Genomic DNA, 17,500 nt, shown 5'->3' on the forward strand with positions numbered 1-17,500 from the left:
TGACCGTCGATCGATTATCCGTGCCGCGGTTGAGTGAATTTTGTGAAAAGAAAAATAGCTCCCTTCGAAAATCAGTTCCATGCGAGGCAACTCGACAAAATATCTCGAGAACCAAGAGGACTCTTTATACTCCTCGAATCGATATTCGATCGAGAGTCGAATGAACAAAAAAAAAAAGAAAGAAAGAAAACAGAAGAATGTGAGAGAGAGAGAGAGAGAGAGAGAGAGAAATTTTCCAAACATAAGTATCTTCTTTCTCTTGGTATTCCATAATTTTGTTTTTTTCAATTATACACGCGTATAAACGAATGACGACATTACAGCACAAACTCTAATCGATCTATTTCGAATAACATGACCGAATTCTTCGACGTATCATACAAAATTTCATTTCCATGGATCCCACGCGTCAACCACTTATCATTAATCTCGAACGATTTTCCCGTAACTCACTAACACTGAACTATCTTCGTAAATATATATATATATATATTTTCCAATGTACCATCACTGGAATTCTAATTCCTGTCTAAGTCGCGATCGAGTTTAAAGCACTTTATACACGAACTTTGTTTCGTTATAAATTAATCAAGTTAAGACTGTTGAGTTACATCATGAAAATCCGAAGAAAATTTGTAAATAAATTGTTGGAACTTCAGGAAAAAAAGAAAAAAGGAAAGAAGGAAAGAAAAGAATTAAAAAAAGAAAAAGTAAAACGGGAACGTATCATTTTAAATTATTAACTCTTTTTAATTAGTGCGACATCGTAAACTTTTTCTATCTGTCTCGTCCTTTTTTATTTTTACTATAGAAATGCGATGACGATGTCTATGTTACGTTGTAATGTATTTTATAAATTTATGCTTTCACGTAAAAAAAAAAAAAGGAAAGAAAAAAGAAAAGAAGGAAAAAAAACCTATTAAATATGATACTGAAAACTTAAGGACGAACAATTAATTAAATCAACAGAATTTTTTCTTTGAACCGAATGTGCACACACATCTTTCGCTGTCAATATACTTCGACGAAAGCGCGGGAGCACGTTCGCCAACGACAAAGAAGCCAATCAAGAGAGACGATGCCTTAACGCATCGACTAAATCAAAATTCACCATGCACACTTAACGAAAGCAAACAAAGTGATACTTCAAGTTTACATTCGATGCATTAGTCTATCAAAGTTTCTCTCTTCGGCCGAAATTTGTCGTCGGTTCAATTTTAACAAACCAATTTCCTTGAAAACTTATTGACTTTACTATAAATCGCATGTAAAAAATCGTTTTACAATATATTCAAATTTTCTTTCTTTGTGCATGAATTAGAATTATATGGTAACAGTCGACGATATCTAATTTCCCTTTCCATCGTACGTACTTTCATTCTAACGAAAACGAAAGTAAAGATCCATTCTTCTATACTTCTTCCTAACACTCACTTTTATCGGAAATACCATGAGATTTACTATAAGTTAGAGTTTCTACAAGCCAATCGGATTACGAGGTTGAAAAGAGAAAACAAAGAACAAAGAAAAAGAAGAAAGAATCGAGAAGGAAGTTTTGTTTTCTCTTACCAAAAAAACTCTTCAAGAGAATGAATTGATATCCTCGTAGGAAACAGCAAAAAATGTTGGATGCGATCTGCAGAAACCGAAGCAACCTCTTTTTTATTATATCTTTTTATCTCTTTAACCTCCTCTTTTTCTCCCTCTCTCTCTTTCTCTCTTTCTCTCTCTCTCTCTCTCTTTCTTTCTCTCACCTTTCTCGAATAATTTTCTTTCCTCCTTTCACTACTGACTCTATCAAAGCAAACAACTCTAATTTATTCGTATATCATTTAAAACGCACCACAGCTTTCTTATATGTGTATATATATATATATATATATACGTATGTATATATATATATATATATATATATATATATCTTCGTTCACTCTTTTTAAGTTCTTATATCACGATAAATTAGAAGAAAAATATCGGACCGTAAATACCATCGACAAATAGACCGAACACCTACGACGGTCGACGGCGTACTGCCGAGAAATGGTTGGTTCAAGTCGAAATAGCGATGTCTACCTTGCCGACGCAAGCGTCCTTGGACCGAGAGCGCGGATCAGTGCTAGTCTGTTTGAGTGGGGGAGTATGCTATAGAGCCTGAAGAGAGGGTTGAACGAAAAGAGAGAGAAAGAGAGAAAGAGAGACAGAAAGCGCGAGAGAGAAAGGGAGAGAGTAAGAGAAAGGGAGAGGGAGAGTGAACGAGAAAGAGAAAGAGAGAAAGAGAGACAGAGAGTCAAAGAGGGAGAAAGGGAGGGAAGGGAAAGGGAGAGAATGGGAGGTTGCACGAGCTCATCGGTCGTGTAGATACCTGTTGAATGTACCTCGACGACGAAGCCTTACACGTCGACCGCTTGGTTGGCCACTCGAGTAGAGGAAACGAAGACGAGACTACCTAAGAAGGAGGAAGGAGTAAAAGAGAGAGAGAGAGAGAGAGAGAGAGAGAGAGAGAGAGAGAGAGAGAGAGAGAGAGAGAGAGAGAGAGAGAGAAAGGAAGAAAGAGAGAGAGAGAAACGTCGCGAAGCAATGAAAGGATTCTCCTAAACAAACGTTCATGGTTGATCGGAGATTCGAGAATCTCTTAGGACTAGACTGACCTTCAAGGATACTCCATTACGATGATCCAACACAGTAGTTTCCATCCAATTATCTTTCATTATCCAACTAATGTCTTCCTCGTGTCTATCCTAATGTGTCATGATTGATACAATATAATTTGTAAAATCTCACACTTGCATTTAAAAATTCTCATTTGATTCAATTGTCATCACATAGAAGATCATTATGGAAATGATATTTATTCCTAGGATTGATGTTTCTTTTTTCTTTTATATTTTTATTTTGAAGATATTTCAACAAAATATACGAATCTATAAAGTGTATTAATATGTCAATCAATTGTTGATCAAAAAGATTTTTGATGGATTTAGTTTTGTATTTTGTATTTTTCAATAAATTCTGAAAAATTCTCGGCGTAATTATAGAAAAATGATTTAAAGTGAAACAGTGTTGGAATATTACATATGACATATATATACATATATATATATATATAGATATATATATAACATATGTTATGTATATCATTGAAATAACGCATATTAATGAAATTAGTGCGCGTATGAATCCCACCGTGAAACTGTCCAATAATATGGTAATGTAGTGACACAGCATCGAATCAAAATGTTTCGCGTAAACTTCGCCTGATTTTATTCGCGCATGTGCATTAGTCCACGCGCCCACTCGTTCATAGTTATTGTCGAATAATTTTGTTAAAAAAAAAAAAAAAAAAAAAAAGAAAAAAAAGAAAAAATTGCGAGATTAACTACGTACTCACTTTTAGCATTTTATTACGCATAAAACTACGTGTTTATGAAACTTATAGCCGTAGGAAGGGACAACATATGTATTTATGTATATATATATGTATGTATGTGTATATGTATATTATGTAAACGGCAGTAAGACGCCACGATAAAGTGCCCGTGGGGCTTTACAAAGTCAACTCCTCCTTCGCCTCCCTCTCAACCTCCTTTCATTCCTGTTTCACCTACTCCTCCTCCTCCTCCTCCTCCTCCTTCTTCTCTTCTTCTTCTTCATCCTCTTCCTCCTACTCCATCTCCTACTCCTACTCCTCCTACCTCTACTCCTTCTTTACCTTCGTTGACAATGACTCGCGTACTCGTAACTCGCTGAGGTTTGTAATAAGATTTCACGATGCGTACTTTACGTTTCGAATGAACTCCACTACTTGATATTTTCTGGTACATAGTATATACAATGGCTTCCTAAAATATTCCTATACCGTTCTCCCGAATAATAGGTACATTCTCGATATTAACGAAAAATAAATTCGATAATTTTTAAGCAAATTTAAAAGAGTAAAAAAGGAAAAACAAAAAAAAAAGAAGATTTGATCATTTTCCATCAGGTTTTTCAATTTTTTTTTTTCATTATTTTTCATCAGATATCATCGAATGTTTTCGTATATCGACGATACGAATGAACATTATTCGATCTATTGTTATTATTCAACAACGTAGTTCAACTGATCGAATATTTGAAAATATCTGACGAAATATTGATACAATATTTAAAGGACATAACTCTAATAATCTTTTTAACTCGTCAACCGCATACTTTTTTTAGGATCATTTAATTTTTCTCAATATTCACTACAGATATATATATATATATTAGAGGGACCGGAAAGTAATATCGTTTCTGCGCATGTCGATATTTGATTGTGATTAAAAATAAAAACTCGTTAAAAATTTATTCGTTCGAATTTAATTTAAGAAAGCGACATTACTTTCCGGTCCCCCTAATATAATGAAACAACACGTTTAAAGAAACATGCTAATATTTTTTTCTTTTTTTTTTTCTTTTTTTTTTTTAATCATCCGTTCCAAAAAAAAAGAAAAAACTTATACTACGGTTTATCATTTTCTATTTTATCTCTTTTAACATTGATCTTTCAATCGGTAAAGTTACATAAGTAAGAAATCCATGTCCAAACGAGTCGAAAAAGTGACAATGAGTGTTAGTAAATCTAACCGGCGTCACTGATGTAATAAATTATCGCTACGTACGGAATAGTCGTGAATTTGCAGACATCCCCCCTTTGGCCGAAGGTTTTATCGATAAGCTACGAATGCCAACGATACGTAGATAGCTAGATATACATATACATATATATATATATATATATATATATATATATATATAATATGTATGTATGTACGTGGATATGTGTGAATATATATGTACGTTAACGTTAGAGAAGAAAAACGGTTGCTTTTTCTCGCTAAATTTCATCCAAAAAGATAAGGAAGGGAGAGGAGAGAAGGAAAAAGACCTATGTAGGTATGTATTTACAGGAATTTGGCAAACAGAATGCAATGATTCACCGAGAAACCATGCTGGGAGCGCGAAGGACTTCGTTAAAAAAAAAAAGGAAAAAAGAGAGAAAGAGGGAGGAAGAAGAACAAAAAAAGAAAAAGCCTGGCAGTGAAGATATCGAATCTTTTTTCTATAAAAAAAAAAAAAAAAAAAAAAGAGAGAGAGAGAGAAAAAAGAAAGAAAGAAAGAAGAAAAGATCTTTTGAATTGTAAGATAGTTCTCTTAAATGAATAAAAATGATCGAATTATTTCTTTTTCGCGATATATTATAATAAAACCAAAAATTCTTATATATATATATATATATATATATTATACAAATAAATATTTACTATATAAAATAGTAGTAAAGAAAAAAGGCAAAATAACATTTCACAAATACATTAATGTCGATATCAAAATAATCTGTATTATTATTTTTATTAAATAGATGTAATTGTACGTTGATTACGAATGATTACGAAATCCTAACGATCATGTCACCTGACGATTATATATTATCTGATTATAGTATCCCGCACGCAAGCTCGTCGCAAACTCGTTTCCTTTGGCAAGTAATTGGTCTAATACACACAGATACATATACATACATATATATATATATATATATATATATCTCATTTTTTTTTTCAAAACATCTAATGAAACGACGTAACAAATAGAGATAATATCAATATTCCAAGTATTATTTATGTAGGAAAAGAAAATAAAAAGGATAAAGAAGATAAATGAAAAAAAGAGAAAAAGAAAGGAAGATGTTTTTTTTCCAGCAAGACAGGATGTCGTTAAGTCAGTGAGATTTCAAGATTTAAGATCTCTTATTGTTGAAACTGAAAATCTGACTCCTTGATTCTTAACAACCATCCAAAAATTCTCTCGTAAGATTGACAGCAAGAGAAACACTCTTTGGACAAACTATTACGGATAAATTTAAACGCAATCTTAAGGATTAAGCGTACTACCTTAATCTTGGGTATTCATCAGTCGGAGTCGCGGGTACGCGTTAACGTGATTTGAAATCGTTTAAATAAAAAAAAAAAAAAAAAAAAAAGAAAGAAGATGAGAATAACGGTGAAGGTTGGGGGAAAAGGTACGAGTAAGTCGAAGAAATAGAAAAAGGAAAAGAGCTTATGAAGAGAGAGAGAGAGAGAGAAAGAGAGATAGAGGGAACCGTTTAAGGACCTGGAAATTACACTCCGCGAAAGGAAGTTACGAGGTGGATTGAACTTGTGATTACGTGGACGAATCCCGTACCCGTCTACGATCCGTAGGAGGATATAACATAGCCAGCGAAAAAGACGATTGATGGACCATAGAGGAAAAAGGAAAGGAAACGGAAATGTTTCCTTCGTTCGCTAAGCGATTTGGCGACCGCTATTAGAATTAAAAAAAAAAAAAAAGAAAGAAAGAAAGAAAGAAAGAAAAAAAAGAAACAGAAATAATAAAGAAAAGAAAATCTCTTCAAATATAGAGCTCCTTACTTTATAACGATTCGAAAAAATCCTCATCGTACTGAAATAAAGTATCACGAGAGATATAGACGTGTTCTTTTCATTTTCGACACGGAAACACTAGAAAGAATATCGAGAATGTTTAAATAATTGTCTATACGTAACAATGTGATTTGTATTCTTTCAACAATTAATCGATTGAGTTGCGAATTATAAAATAAATAATAATAATTATTTAACTGTTTGTAAAGATTGAAGAAAATATACTTTAACGTGTAAGAGAGTAAAGCGTTTAATAAGAAAATTGTGACAATAAAGTTTTCTTTATCTATTATTTAAAATAAAAAAATAACAAAATTATAAAGGATTATTGGATGAATACATCGATTCGTTTAAAATCGATTCGATACTCAATGAGTTAATTAAATACTATATATAATAGAAAAAAAGAAAATTGATATTATAGTATAGCCGAAACTCTCTCTCTCTTTCTCTCTCTCTCTCTCTCTCTCTCTCTCTCTCTCTCTCTCTCTCTCTCTCTCTCTCTCTTTTCCTCTAATTACAATCCACATGTCGCCATTTCGATTTATTTCAACAGTACACGAACGCTTCGAGAATTTCTATAGTATATACTACTAACGTGAACTGAAACGTGCTTCCCAGCTTTCATTGAATAAGTTATACAATGAAAGTCCTCTCGAAACGCGAAAACTTTGTTTCTCCTTGATTTCGAAATACTCTGTGTACTACGAAATTCGGTGTCAGAGGAAAAGAAGGAAAGGAGAAAATCTACAATTCGCTTCTCGAAGTCGAAGACAAATCGCTGTCACGATTCTGAATTTTCTTAACGTCGAACCTATTGATCACTGTTGAAATAATCTAAAGTTGGACAATGTATCGGGATAAAGTCGTTTCGAATAAAGAAACTTTCGCAACACTTTTCGTTCTTCGAAGAAACGAACGATTTGTCAAATTTTATCGAAATAAATTACTTTTCCAAATATATCCTAATTATTTTCTTTGGAAGAATAAAAAAAAAAAAAAGAAAATTTGTCCTTTGTATACATCTCTAGGTACATGCCACATTTGTTAATTAGATTTAATCATTATTGCGGGATTACTTTATGTATCAAAATCAATGTATTTATTGGTCGTTTCAAAAATCGATTTACATGGAAATTTGGTATACATAAGAAAAAGCAAATATTATACCCTATATTATCGTTAATTTGGTATATCCGTAGGCAAACTGTGATCTCGTCAAAACGGACCCGTTCAACCGATTATATTTAAAAATATTTATTTTTCATTTATTCTTATATACCTAAAAATTTTGTTCAGATCGATTATGAACTGTGGTATATTTAATTTAAAAGTTTTCTCTTTTTTTAAAAAAGAAAGAAAGGACACGTTCTTAATCCTATCCTTGTTTTTTTCTTTTTTTTTTATCTTTTTTTTTTTACCAAGACATAAACTTCTCGTAATCCGAGGCCGAAGTATAAAAAGAAAATAATGGCTAATAAAAAAGTAAAAGACAGTAAGTAATAGCCACGGTAAGATCGCATTATCGCAAGAGGTTTCCATGGGAACCATCCCTTTATGACCGTAAGAAAAATTCGAAAAGTATCCGACACCTTTGAAGTTTGACGAATCTTAACTCTCCATCTTCTCTCGTTTAACGAAATATCTTGTAAAAAAACAATAAATGTAATTATAACGAAAAGGGAAAAGGATAACGTTCCGCGACGTAAAAAAAAAAAGGGAAAAAGAAAAAAGGAAGAAATAGAAAAACAAAATTGCAATTGACACATTTCTATCTTAAACATAGTTTAAAGTTATTTAAACATTTTTTTATAACTTTGTCGAATTTTGAACTCACGTATATATAGCTATATCCTCACTCTACCCCGTCCCAAAACAAAAACAAAAAAAAAAGAAAAACAAAAAAGATGCCAAAGAAAAATCTTTAACTTTCACAAAAATATTAGTATGGATCAATTAAAAAATAAGAATAAAAAGAAGGAAAAGAAAAGGAAAGAAAAAAAAAAAGAAAAAAGAAAAAGTATGAACATCTTATAACTGTCATAGACTAGTAATTAACTTGTAAACCTTCTAAACACTAACGTGTTATCCGGCCTAGGTATCCCTATCTAAACGTAATAAAGACGTTTGCCAAGTGAAGCTTGATTAAAACAAGGCAAGAACCAGGAACTGGAAAGGGAAATAGAAAGAGTACGAAGAAGAGAAAGAAGAAGAAGAAGGATGAGAGAAAAAGAGAGAAAGAGAGAAAAGAGGGTAGAGTCAATAAATGAGCACGGCGACGTGGAAAAGAGTTGTAAGACGCAAGCAAGGATACGTCAAAAGGTTCACGCGCACAAGTCGGGCGGCAAATGAGCCAAACAGCCTGAGGGAAAAGGTCGTCGTCAAAAGGGAAGGCAAAGCAGAAGCAGTAACACCACTACCACCACCACCACTACCACTACCAGCAATAGCAGCAGCAGAAGCAGCAAAAGCAAAAGCAGTAGCAACAGCAACAGCAAAAGCAGCAATAGTAACAGCAGCAAGACTAGCAGCAACAACAATAGCTGCAACGCTAGCAGCAGAAGCAATGCTAACAGCAACAGCAGCAGCCAGCAGCAGCAGCTTAGCTAGGTGAAATTCTTGACTTTACCCTCAGGATAGTGAATTACCACCTAGCACGCCTACTAGATTGCTATTCGCGCGCCCCACCTCGTTTTCTTCATCCCCTTACGGCACCGATGAGACCGCTCTGCTGCTACGAGATGTTCGGAGAGGGGCTCCATTTCAACCTTATTAACATCTTTCACCGGTTTACACCGTGACTACACGAGAATGAAGAAAATGTCTTCAAGTGGGATATTGCTCTCTCTCTCTCTCTCTCTCTCTCTCTCTCTCTCTCTCTCTCTCTCTCTCTCTCTCTCTCTCTCTCTCTCTCTTGCATTTGCTCTTCGCAGAATTTAAAAAAAAAAAGAAGAAAAAAAAGTAAGAAAGAATACCATTTTGTTATACAACTTGCTTGAAAATATGCTTCCTCCCCACAGTCTTATCTTACTCTTTCTTTACTTTTCTCGCATTTCGTCGTACTTCAAAAAAGAAAAGGTCTTTTCTTTCTCTTCTTTTTTTTCTTTTCTTTTGTCCTGTTTTTTCTTTTTTTGGTCTTTTTTTTATAGTCCGCTTGCCTCTTTTCAATGCACCGAATAATGTCACGAATATGGACGTTTGTATTCATGCCCCGCACATTTAGGGGCAGGCACAATATTAAAGGGGAATATCTGATATGAGAAAATCCTATGGTAATCATATACCGGGCGTTTATTAGCGGACGATTCGCAAATAAACAGCTGTGCACAACGATGTTTTCGCTACTCGTTCTTACGTTTGTATAAATATATGTATGTATGTATGTATGTATATATATATATATATATATATGTATTTATGTATGTATGTATATATGTATATATGTATGCATGTATGCATGTATGTATATATGTATATATGTATGCATGTATGCATGTATGTACCATGTTTACATTTTTTACTTAAGAAAATTTCACGAGTATTGAATATCCAAGTGCTGTTTTATTGAAAAGAAATCTATTTCGTATATAGTTCTGTTTAAAAACCTTGGGAATTGTAATACGTTTCATTTAGTTATAATTCTTATAACGGTACTCTTATATATTCACCTAGAAGAATTAGTGTTCTCTTGAGAACGAGGGAATTCTAATTGAATATTTTAATGAAAAGACATGAAAGAATCGGGATGAGAGATCTTATTATTCTAAACTCATCAAGTGGAAAAGTGAATTACCGGGAGAATATTAACTAAAGTTTATATAAATATCGTTAAATAAAATTAAAAAAACAAAAAAAAGACATACAAAATATAAAAAGGAAAGAAGACAGAAAGAAGGAAAGAAAAAAGATTTAATTTAAAAAATATAATTAACTTTATATTCAATCTGTCTATTTTTGTAATGAAAATTAAAAAATCATTCTATTTTTAATTTACGAATCTCAATTATCTACGTAATTTAATTTATATCTCTCTCGGCTGATTATCTTGTTAAATATTTTATTTACTTTACTGTTGCTTTCGATAAATCGTATTTTGTGCATGTTTAACCTGATTTTAATGACAACGAACGATACGAATGAAAATAAAAAAAAACACACACACACACAATTTTATTGATGTTCGTTCATTCGGAATATGTTATTTCGAGTGATAAATATACAAATTTTTCGCATTTAATTTAAAAATGTTTATATTCATGTTTGTGTAAAAGTGTACACAATAGGGTCTCACGATAATTCTAAATAAATACCTTAAAAATAATAAATTTGATATTTTGTTTCATGAAACAAATTATTATATTTTTTTCTCTAGTGAAAGACGAGAGAACTGGAAAATAATACTCATTAAAATTTTCATTGTTATTAAGTAAAAAAAAAGAAAAAAAGGAAAAAGAAGGAAAATAATAATGATCACTCGATCGATCTCGTTAAGTTTTGCTAATTAAATGAGCCAGCCATTTAGATAGCGATCTCCGTTCGTCGTGAAACGCAATGCGTTTGACAGGGACTGGACACGTGGGAGTTGAATTATTAAATATACCAATGAGAATAATCAAACGTCAACAATTCAATGTACAATAAAAACCGAAATCACGGACAGAGTGGACACTTAATGTTCCGTGATGGAACTCTCACCTGTCATACTAGAATTATATCCGATAATCCACTGTGTGACAGTTCTAGGGGAGAGAAAGATTTAAAAATATGGTTCATGTTTTTTGTCCATATTTATACATCCACCTCTTTCATATAAAATCTTATAAAACAAATCTACAAAAATTATTCAAGAAAGAAATGAAATATTTTCAAAGAAATATTTTCTACAAAAATTAATTACAAAAAAAAAAAAGAAGAATAGAAAAGAAACGCAATTAAAAGACTCAAGATGTCCATAAAAACTTTTGATATAGGATGTAACTAAATTATTATTTGGATGCTAATATTTTCCATTATTCCCATTTAAAAGCAACCGTTGCCGACTCTACACTTAGATCGATAACATCCCTCTTTTTGCCTTGTACAAGCACCGAACGAAAAGTCGAGTTTGTTTGAAGAGCAAACGGATGAAAACGACGATACAAAGAAAAGAATAAAAGGGAAGAGAGAAAGAGAGAGAGAGAGAAAGAGAAGAAAAAAGTAAATGAAAAACAAGCGAAAATTTGCAACACTCATTAGATAAAATGCTTACATAGAATATCTAATGCCTCGTTCTTCGTTTCAAAATAAAGATAGGGTAAATACTTGTCTCGTCAGAATAACAATAAATCTTGAAATATTTCTCTTCAACAAAGTGAACGAAGTTGGCTGATAATAAACAAAATAAAAATGTTAATTCGTCAAACATGTACATATACGTATGTATATAAAAATGTCTGTAACAAAAAAAAAAGAAAAAAAAAAGAAGAAGAAGAAAGAAAAACACAAAAATATTTTTCTCTCACGTTTTCTCGTAATAATCGCAATGCAAACAACAACGTCATTACTTTAAGTCGTTACTTTATTTTCCTCAACGTGACTTACCAACGGAGAGCGTCTTAAAAGCTGATGTTAGAACGTCAGAAAAATCGTGAATAAATTTTTTCCAAAGAAGGTACTTTCCTTAGGAAGTAACGAAAAAAAAAAAAAAAAAAAAAAAAAAAAAAAAAAAAAAAAAAAAAAAAAAAAGTGGGAAGTTCGAGGTTCAAGAAGGAAAAAGAGGAAATCCTTCGAGCGAAATTTGGAAGCTGCGCGTGCTGCTGATGTACCCTTGTAAGAAAAAGTCTTCCAATGTAAACAGAACATCAGTTCACGAGAAAGAAAGAGAGAGATGGAGGGGGAGAGAGAGAGAGAGAGAGGGGAGCAGAGAGAAGGAGAGTTTGATGCAACCTTCGAGAAGAGGAATGTGAGTTACGAAAAGCGGTCCTGCCATAAGGTCTGCTTCCCACGTTTTCTACGCTTTCATATAAAATTGTGTGCAATAAGCTTTCGTTCGTGCTGAGAATATCGAAATATAGTAGTGCACACACGCAGATATGTACAACATACGCCTCTCTTCAGAACTACGACCGGCTGACACGCGTATCATTTAGGATCTAGTAAAGAAAATTTTGCATTTATCATCCAACTATTATTTTGTTCAAAGAGAGAAAAAAAGAAAAGAAAAGAAAAAAATACAAACGCGCACCCGCGTAAACACATATACACGTATATACAACGAGGATTAACCTCACGAGGATAAACCAATCTTGAAATAGTTAAGGCAAGAGTATTAAGAATAAAAAAAAAAATAAAACAAAAACAAAAAACAAAAAAAAACAAAATTCTATAGATATCCATTATATAAAGAGAACAGTTTAAATTTAATAAATTTGAAAATAAATTCCACCGAACAATAAGGCACATTTAATCATAAATCGTAATGTACTTACATGATATCCACACACAATATAATATATTATTATACTTTTCAAAGTATTTATTAAATCCTGTTAAATCTATACAATATCCGTTAAATCAATGAAAACTGCTTATGCACAAGCGAAGATTTATTCTATCGTCGTAACTTACGGCTATACATTCCAATTGTAAATGCTTACTGAAACTTACGCTTTCTATTTAATAGCCCGAAATCCAAATTAACATCGCCTCAAAGAACGCATTTAAACGCTCACGAATATAGGATACAAAAATCCAGACGTCTTTCATGCTCAAAAGGTGTGAATTTAAATACAAATTGATATTTCTAACGAATGTATATGGATTAAAATAGGAAGGCAGGGAGAGAGAGAGAGAGTGAGTCGTAGAAAGGAATAAAATAAAATTTTATTAATATTTTATTATTTAATCCGAATAATAGATGAGCTTTCGAAAACAATAAATAATCATCAAAAATAATTTCTATTAGGATAAAAAAGAAAAAAAAAAAAGATAAATCTCGACTATTCTTACCGTAATTTTCTTTTCTCGTTTCTCTTTCTTTTCCTTTTTTTTATTTTTAATCGTCATCAAAAACGATCTATAACGACGAGCAAAGATTGGACGTTTTATATGGTTATTAAAATAAAATATAATCTTGAGAAAAAGACAAAAGAGAGACAGACAAAGAAAGAGAGAGAGAGAGAGAGAGAGAGAGAGAGAGAGAGAGACATCATAAAAGCCCGTTCTCGCAATATCGCACCAATCTACCTCCCGTCTCGTAAAATCGCTGACTCTAAAGCGTGTAAAGAAACGTGAGCGAAAACGAAAGAGAGAAGAGAGAGAGAGAGGGGAGTAGGAGGAGGTAGCTGCGAAAACGTGAAATTTCGCTTCGGTCAGGAATCTTCTTCCTTCTTTCCTTTGATGTACTCATTTTCTTACTGTCTACCACCTCTCTTACCGATATTTCTCCAACCCCTCTTTTCATTCTATACGTCTACCACTCGCGAGACCCACTTAAGTAACCGGGATTCCCTTAGCTCCCTTTCAAATTACACGATATATTCATTTTAAAACCGTGAACCAACGAACGGAGAAGACGAGGGCAGGTTCCTTAAATTTCTCCTTGTGATTCTAGGTTCAAATTTTGTATGAGACTGGTTCCATGCAATTGGACGAAATTAGAAATTTTATTAATCAAACATAATATCGTTTTAAATTTATACAACCTATGAAATTATTATTTTTCTATTTCTTTCGTTTTTTCTTTTTTTTTTTCTTTGTCTTTTTCTTCTTTCTTTTTTAGTTCTTTACATATGCTTTCATTACATAATTTTTCATTTATGTGCGTTCGATTAAGATATAATCAATGTAAAACAACATAAGTAGATATGATAATCATAAGCAAGTATATGCATATACATTATACATAAAATATGCAGATATGTATTTACATTTATGAAATGATATTATCATATGAAATGTTTCTTTTCGTATTGATTAAGTCTCCTGTCGCTAAGCAACGTCCACTGTTATGCAATTCAAACTTCAATTAACAGACTCTCCTCATTAAAAGACACCAGTCTTTTCAAATTCAAAAGTGCTTTATGAGAAATTGCGTAACATCTTGACATATTATTGAGTGTCAAGTAAGTTAACAAAAAAAAAAAGAAAAAAAAGAAAAAAAAGAAAAAAAAAGGAACCCAGAAAAAAGTACACGACAAAATTACAAGATTATCCGAATAAAAATGAGATAAATTACATCAAATACATATACGTTACAATAAATTACTTAAATACATACTTCTATGTATACGTGTGCGAGATACCCACAAGTATTAAAATAAAGTATTAAAATAAATACGATAAAAATAAAAAGTACTAGAGAACAGGATGAGAAAAGAAAAAAAAAATCGAAAGAAAGAAATAGTAAACAAACCCGATTAGTCGAGTAATTTCGTCAAATAATATGAACAGGTTCAAAGAAGAATTCATTCTTACAATCAATTCGCAACGTGCACCCAAATTGCACAGAGTTTCATAACCATATCTCGCATACTAAAAGTGCTTTGGAATTTCATCGCGTGTCTCTCGTAATTTTTATCTAAAGTTCCATACGACTATATATATTTATATATATATATATATTTATATATATATTTTTATATATAAAATGTATTCGGATCGGTTCATATAATCACATGACATAAAAATCTGCGAAACGAAAGAAATGAGGTGCGTTTTATGAGAAAACTTTCGTTAAGATCGTCGTAGAACGTAAAGAATGCTAGTCAGTAGGGAAAGGAACCGATACGAAGGTGAAAACTTTTAGAGAATTCTTATGTCGACTTACTTTTTTCTCTTTCTGTCTCTCTCTTCCTCTCTTTCTCTCTTTCTCTTTTTGTCTCTCTCTTCCTCTCTTTCTCTCTCTCTCTCTCCCTCTCTCTCTTTCACTCTCTCTTTTTTCTTTGTCTTAAGATTTACGAGACTTTCGAGGGTTGTAAATGTTTTTTTGATAAATCCACGAAAAAAAAAGAAAAGGGAAAGGGAGGATAAAAAGCGAAACTTTCGACACCCCGATATTTAAATTATACACAGTGAATTTCACCCTATAAATTATCCTTTCCCTAAATGTTCTCTCTTTCTAATGTCTAAATAAGGAGAGATACTTGTAAAGGAGATGCGAATGTATATTCAAATATGTTCAAATTTATTATCAAAGTTTTATGCTTGAGAAAAAAAGAAAGAGGAAGAAAGATATAAAAAGAGAGAGACAGATGAACAAAGAGAGAGAGAAAGAGAGAGAAAAAAAATTAATTTTCGTGCCAATGATTTCAATTGATGTATTCCTTTCATTTTCTCTCTCTCTCTCTCTCTCTCTCTCTCTCTCCATCTCTATCTTTATCTATCTCTTTCTTTTTCTCTCTTCTTTGAAATCAATATATTTTCGTGACACCTTGCAACACTACAAAGTAATTATCCCGATATTGTCCGTCACTTCTCGAAGGAGAAATACAGAAGAGATCTCATCGTTGTTACTGTTCTATAGTGATCACGTCGATAATAAAGTTATATAGAATTTCATCTGAATTTCTATTCGTGATTTGTGTGATTATTATCAAAAACGAAACGTGATCCAATAAAATATCATTTTAAATATATATATATAAATATATATATATATACATAATTCAGTTTTTAATCAGCGATTTTTTTAGTTTTTATTTGCATCTATGAAATATGGGGAAAAAAAATAGAGAGAAAAAAAAAGGAAAAAAGAAAAAGAAAAAATGTATAAATTTGGCGCGATCGTAGTAGTGTTGGAAAATCTTATGGAGTGAGAGAGTGAGTGGAGGAGACCAGGGAAGGAACTGTGAGATAGAAAAAGAAAGAAAAAGAAAACGAGGAAAAGAGAGAGAATTCTTTAGACGGCACGGTTTTCTACAAACGTACCTCATTAAAAATAATGAGACGTAGGAGTGTGTCAAAGCGTAAAGGACAGAGTGATGGATGAAACTGGTCCATAATGCAAGTTACAAAGTCCTTCTAAACATTAAGACGCGATTTTACGTAATCAAGAAATATATCTATTAAATAGGTAATTACGTAAATGAGTAATTACTTTTCGTACATTTTATAAAAAAGAACTATTTTTAATCAAGTGAAATATTATATCAATTATTTGCTTAATTTAAAAATATTATCTACGTGTATCTCAAGATTTGATAAAAAGAAAATTTAACGAGCTCTCAGAGTCGAAAGAAATCATTCTTAAATAAAATCTTACCTTTCGGTCAATTGAAAAGGAATCATTCGAGCAGATTATCTGTTAAAATGAATTCTTGAGTTCGTAATACGATTAACGCTGATCGCAGATACGCGATGAGCTTTCAAACGAAAAAAGTACCGATGCAACTGTCTCCGAATTAACTTAATCGAATTTGTGCACTATGCACAATGAACATTATCACTCTAATTGTTTCATACGCAATCTAAAATATCAAATAAACTTACGCTATCGCAAAACAAAAATTACAATTTAATAATGAGAATTATTATTATCGTTGGAGACTCGCAAGTCAGAGAGAAAGAAAGTGAGAGAGAAAAGCTATCAATAACAAATATTTCGTTGGACGTTAAAAATTCTTTTTCCTTTTTTTCTTTTTTTTTTTTTTTTTGTTTTGAAATATAGAACGGATTTTTTTTCCTCCAAAAGAATAAATAAAGTAAAATGAAAATGACGTCTTTATAAAAATCACTCAGGTTTCTTTCGTTTGAAGATTATTCCCTTTCGGCAGATCGATAAAGCGGATTTGAAGCTAAAACACTTTTGAATAATGCACCAACTACTTTAGCATTTGGTAATCTTAGAAAATAGTGCACGTTCCGCTGCTCTTCATAACAGGGGAAAGGAAAAAAAGAAGCGAGAAAAAAGGAAAAAGAAAAAAAAAAGAAAACGCATAGCAACCTCGCTCGTTCGGTAGATACTGTCCGAAAGTCTCTCTTTCCGAAGAGATAAGAAATCGAGTCGACAAATATTTCGCGGATATTGGGAACAATTTCGAACGGATATCAACTTCCGACAAATGAATAAAATATTC

The 17,500-nt window shown here is 32.1% G+C and overlaps 1 protein-coding gene across 7 annotated transcripts in view; it reads right to left on the reverse strand.

The window, feature by feature from the left end:
- The window catches only part of LOC124425904 (venom dipeptidyl peptidase 4), a 276,649-nt gene that overhangs the window by 244,916 nt on the left and 14,233 nt on the right, over positions 1-17,500 (reverse strand). For 3 of the 7 annotated variants that reach the window (XM_046966952.1, XM_046966943.1, XM_046966945.1), the window contains exon 1: positions 1,755-1,954. The exons of 1 other annotated variant lie outside the window; for it this stretch is intronic. The gene's annotated coding sequence lies outside the window, so the exon portion shown is untranslated. Of the gene's footprint in view, positions 1-1,569; positions 1,637-1,754; positions 1,955-1,979; positions 2,005-17,500 lie in introns of those variants that run through there. 3 more of the 7 variants (XM_046966947.1, XM_046966946.1, XM_046966949.1) reach the window with 3 other exon arrangements.

Source organism: Vespa crabro, chromosome 8, assembly GCF_910589235.1.
Source record: "Vespa crabro chromosome 8, iyVesCrab1.2, whole genome shotgun sequence".
Classification (NCBI taxonomy): Eukaryota; Metazoa; Arthropoda; class Insecta; order Hymenoptera; family Vespidae; genus Vespa; species Vespa crabro.